Here is a 6170-nt window from a genome sequence, read left to right on the forward strand (position 1 = left end):
AGAAGAGCAGGCATCCAAGTTTTTGTTTTGGAGCACTTAAAAATGCATGAATGCTTTTGTTTACATATAAACTATCTATCATATTTGATCTGAAGCTGCAAATTTTCACTTGCTCTCTTGAAAATACAAACTGCTTGAGCTGTGTGACATTAATATTTCAAAGGTTCCATAAAATGGAACATAAATATGTTGGAAGGACACTGTTTTTTCTTTGATAACACCATGCCAACAGTCATGTCAAAGTTTTAACAATTTATATAGAAAACAATAAAATGCATTTTAGTTTGGTGGCATGGCTCTGTAATGCTCAAAACTGACGCAGACTGTCTTTAGCCTACAATTGCCCCGGCAGAGCATGAGGCACTCAGCAATTGATGGAAATGAGCACAAATTGGGGGAAAAAAAAACATTCAAAATCCAAATAAATCTAAATGCTAATACAAAAAGGGGGTGGGAAGATGGGGTTAAATTACTGGAAACAGGCAAGATGCAAGTTTATGTATGCAGGTCCATAGTCAGTATTTTAGAAATACTGAGCCTGAATGCCCTGTGAGTTTGCATCCTCACTATAAAAACAATGCTTTCGTAAATCACAATTTATATGTTCAGTTAACTGTTTCCTGATATTTTCTTTGATTATGAAGCCTTAAAGAATGTAACTCTGGTGAAGGATTATAACATTTTATTTCATTTTCATTGCCTACAATGGTCAAATTTAGGAATACTGACTCAGAATCAGCCTTAAAAGACCTGTACATGACATTCAGACACACAGTGTCTGACACACAGTTCTCAACATGGAGGTAAATGAGCAGCAAATAGTGCTAACAACAGCACCGGTTCCTGACAAAGAAAGCAGTGTTATCATGAGGGGGAATGGAGGGTGGGCATTACGCTTCCTTGCAGACACTGTCCCAAAATGATGGATGTAGCTATACCAGTGTCACCCATTAGTTTGTGGACTCCCATTCTGAAGCCTCCAGTTTGGCATTTCAGCCATCGCCATATTATGTTTAGGGGCCAAAAGTGACAACACCTGGGCGAAAGGTTGAAGCATGGGAGGAGCAAGGGGTGGATCTGACTGAGAAGCTGAGGACAGAGGAAAATCGCTATAGAGACCAAACCATTTTTATATCATGCTGTAAACATGGTTATTTCAGTCTATCATGACTGAGTATCTTCTGGAGCCTATCTCAGGTGGTCAAGATTAGCTAGCCGGTGGAATACACACACAAGGACTCACATGCACTATTTGCATACACAAACAGAGGTTTTCTGCTATATTAACGTTGTGAATGTCGCATACAGCAATAATTTCTGATGATACAGAGCACATGACCTTGGTGACTTTATTGGCAGCTCTGTGTGTACGCAGAATGGGTACCACATGTTTTGGTTAGTGTTACAAAAGGCTGTGGTCATATATGAGTGAATAATATGTGAAACACTGGAATATAAAATGACTTCCATGTCTGTCTTAACTAACTTGAGGCATGCTTCAAATTATATAGAGATGCTGCAGTGGTGCGATGAAAAAATAAATAAATAGATAAATATTTTTGTATTTTTCCAAACACCTCTGATTGGTCCCGGCTTCTCTCTCCCTGACAATTTAAGACACTTCCGGCCATGTGCGGTTCCCCATCTGACACACTGAGCAGTGGGTCACATAGAGAAGCCTCTGTGCAGCGTCTGTATGGTGCCAGGGCTGCTGACATTAAAACCCTGCTCATGTTTCTTTCTGGGAACCTGCAAATGTTCTCAAACATCATTACCCATGTGGGCACAAATGATGTTTGTCTACGCCTATCTGCAATCATTAGGTGCAGCATCATCTTCATGTTTCACAACGTCTTGAAAAGGTGTGAGCAATCAATTTTCTCCGCTGTCTCAAAGTGGGAGTGCAGATTATTGGCAGCAGGTTTGTTTTTCAAGAAAAAAAAATCACAGATTGCCTTCATGTTGTTCCAACAACAAACTGAACTTCCAGGGTTGGCCAGAAACACTCCTGCTCTCCACCAACACAGAGCGCGGGTTGAACTTGGACACTTATCACTCACCGCCTTTGTACAAATCACATATTCCTGAGCTTCTTAAGACCCCCGACCCATGAATCAGTGCTTGTTTCCATAGCAACCTGTCTAGTGCCACCCTCTTTCGATGTGGTATCCAGTCCACCAGTGCTTTATTGTTTATTCTACTCAGTGGGTGAAATGGCTCCACTTTTGCCAAACAACCCACGACTGATGATATTTGTGTCAGTGACCTCTAACTTCTTCCTCAGAAAACTACAAGACAACATCGACAACGAGGCACAAATATTATCTTGTCATGGTTTTACAGCTCGCGTCTTCTAAAACACAAGATGACACTGGAAAAAAAACAACAGTTCATAACAGTATATAGATGCTGTTTCCATTGATCTAAATGGGTTTGAAGATGGTAGGCAAAATACGAATGACAATTTAGTCTTGGCAGAAAGAAAATTGTACTTCCCACAATCCAACTAAGATCTTAGCCTAAATCAAAAACATGAGAAAAACTTAAAGTGGTACTCCACTTGAACTTACATTAGCATGTGTTATTAGCCATGCTAGGAGGCTCTAGGGATGGCAATGAAGGTCCAATTAGTTTATGCTAGCATGTGCTAAACGACGATGCTGAACATTATAACCTGCTTTACACCAGCATGACATGCCATTGTGAGCGTTTTAGCATTTAAAAGCACAGCTGTGCCTAAGGATAGCTTCACAGAACTGGAGGCGTGGCTGTAGACTTATTCTTGTTTCTGTTGTAAACATTAACACAGTGAATGCAGTACATACTGCCAATTTAGTGTTAAACCTTTTGGTAACTTACACTATTACCATGTAGAGTGCAGTCAGGTAAAGTGGGACATCAGGTAAAGTGGGACAAATGTTTCACATCTTGAGTTCTTGGTCACATTACAGACATTATTAGCATTTTTGCCACTTGAAATTTTTTAAAATATGATGCAGGGAAACCATGTTGGCCACAGTACTCCAGAATTAGAATAAATAGTTATAATAAATAATTAGGTTACATTGATGATTTTATGAAATAATAAATTAACTGAGCTATTCATAAAACACACAAACATGACAGTCCCATTTGACCTGAACATGTCATCAGAGTGAGTTCTTGATTTGATATTTTACTTAGCAAATTATATTCTTTACGGAAATACAGCAGAGATACAAATTAAGTTCTAAAAATAACGCTTAAGGCAGCCTTAAGAATCTCAAATGACCTGACTTCACCCAACTCCGTGCCAAAAGTTTAACATATCCAACACAGCCAAGATAGCATGAGTAAAACTTTTAGCAATTAGCAAACTTTATTTAATTGACACACTGAATAGTTTGACACCTTTTATATTAATTGGCTTTCTCAAAACCTCGTGACGTGCAAGCAAAGCTTGTAGTTCCTAATTAGTTTGTGGCTTGTTAGTACCTGGTGCTAATCAAAAAGTAAGCATAATACACTTAAATACAGGTACCAAAAGAAAACACTTTAAAGGCCTTAATGTTAATGTTGTTACAGATTTTAACTTCCTAATTGGTTAGAACTGAATTGCAAGTGGCTCTGAATAGGAACCGCACAGAACTCAGATCACCAAGTTATTAGCATGATTCACATCTACATCATCTCTTATGTGTTTCAGCATCTATCTGGTACAGTGTTATTAAGTTATTTTTCATCTGAGTTCACCACTGTGTGAGGGTAATAACCACATTCCCTTTGAATCAGAATCAAGTGCAGAAACAGAAAACAGGACTTTGTGGAAAGGAGACAAACATTTTAAAAGACTAGACATTTTCTTACCATTACTGATTTGCAACGTCTTCAATCAAATCTTTAATAGTCCGGATTCTAAAGTGCATACTACCTCCGCATCAACAGTGACCTCCATTTGACTAGAAACTGTCTTCTCTCTGTATTATTGCTATAGAGAAGTGTGTGATATACCTTACAAAGAGATACAAAGTGAAGAGGAACTAAAGTGTTTAGTCCCTGCCCCCTCAAGTTTCAGCTCCATTTATTTGGGAATCCATTGTTTCACATTCTCAGTAAAAATTTCTGCCGCATGCATCAGACTGCTAATTTAAATGTCATTGTACATCTTCCCCACAAAACAACACTGAAGCCTTGTCATTTTAAACAACTACCTTTTGATCCAAAACATTGCTACCCTAGAAAAACCAACATACATTATTGATAACCAGCTTAATGTTTTCCCAGGATATTTCAGGCTTACGAGCAATATCAGTTTGGCTTAAACCAAACCCTAATATGATCATAAATGATCATTTTGTAGTAGCAGGACTGACTGAGTGGCAATAAAAAAGAACTTAAGGATATTATGAAAGCTTGAGACAATAAACAGCAACGGGAAGCTCTGTTTTCCAAAAGCTTTCAATACAGCTGATTATTCTTTGATTGTAAACGTGCATGGCTTTAAATGTGATGATGCTGCATCTCCCTGGTTTGAACTGATCCCAGAGCAGGACACAATATCAGAACTTCTTATTTTTTAATTGGTTCAGTTTGTATTTCTCCAAAAACTGTCATGTCGAACTAAAAAGGAACCAGTGCAGTTGTTTATTTTTTCCTTGAATACAGCCGAAAACAGTCTAAAACTAAAGAAGGTTACCATTCATTGTGGTATAGCTGCATTATTTCTTAACATATTCAGTACATAATGTCATATCATAAAACAGGAGGTCATTGCCTATACAAGGATCACTGCTATTGACATTATTGGGTCAGGAGAGACCTTCTGCTTCGAAGAGGTGAATTTACAGCTCACAGCAACTTAATACAATACAGTCTCTGGCTTTTGTTTGATATCTAGCAACAGCAAAAAATGTTGTTGCACATTTATGACCTGTCACCTTGTTTACTATATTACGTGAATGCCACTGTCACACTAAAGACCCTGCAGCGCCCATTTAAACTTTAAAATTTGTACGGAAAACAAAGCAAATTTCAAATATTCATACTGAACAGCCAAGTCCGGTTTGACTGGCATAATTCTGAGTCGGGTACAGTCCTATAGTTAACAATGCTGTAGGAGCTTACTCACTGAGACTGCTTAAAGGGAGACCAGTGGGTGGCCACCATATTCCCATCCCACCATCAGGACGGCGTTACCAGCGGTAATCGAGTATGAGCAGTGCTGCTATAGTTAGCTAGCTTACCCTTGACCCAGCTGGTGTAGAGTGGTCAAAGCTAATATTAACTAACTAGTGGAGACCAGAGGGTTGGCAATGGCCACCTTGTTTCAGCATGTTAATGCAGCCAGCCAGCTGTCTATCAGCAAAGCCAACAGAAAATAAAATACAACACAAAACATTTACATCACAAAATATTAAAATGTCACCACCTCTAAATAGGTTGCGCTTTGAAATGGGGAGCTAAAGCTCACTGACTTAATAGAGCAGTAGACTACTGGGTGATGGGCTATCAAAAGAAAAGTGAACCAAAATAGACATACCTTCACAAACATACACTGAACATTTGACCCAAGAAGAAACATTGCTGAGAACATAAAAAACATTGAAAGGGCTCTTTAATGTGTTATATTATGAGGACATTGAGCTGTGGAACATGGGACCCTGGGTACATTGATAAGCTCCTGACACTATTATCATGAAATATCAGATAGCAACACATACTATCCTTTTTCCTGTATAAGAAAGCATATACTCTGTACAGTTATAGTTGCATGCACTTGCCCACGTTCACAGTGCACACACACGTACGTCAGCACCACAGATGATGCAAACTGCGCATGACCTCTAACGCTCCCTGAGCCACAACTCTACCACCACATCAACAGAAACTTCACCCTTTACTCGGCTGCTTAGCAGAAACCACTTAAACATTTTGTATTAAATGACTTTAAGGAGGAACTGCATTTAATTTGATCTGCTGACTTTTGGCATGACTTAAATCTCCATGATCTGGTTGTTTTGCCATATACACTTCACAGACTCCATATGTCATCTGTGTCTCAATGGTCTGTCATTCTCCTGCCTTTCATCCACGCTGACTGACGCTGATTCACCACATGAATCCAATCATGGATCATAACTCTGACATGTATTCATATGGTCAGACTTCTTTTTATAAAAACAGCTGCATTC

Source organism: Plectropomus leopardus, chromosome 13, assembly GCF_008729295.1.
Source record: "Plectropomus leopardus isolate mb chromosome 13, YSFRI_Pleo_2.0, whole genome shotgun sequence".
Lineage (NCBI taxonomy): Eukaryota > Metazoa > Chordata > Actinopteri > Perciformes > Serranidae > Plectropomus > Plectropomus leopardus.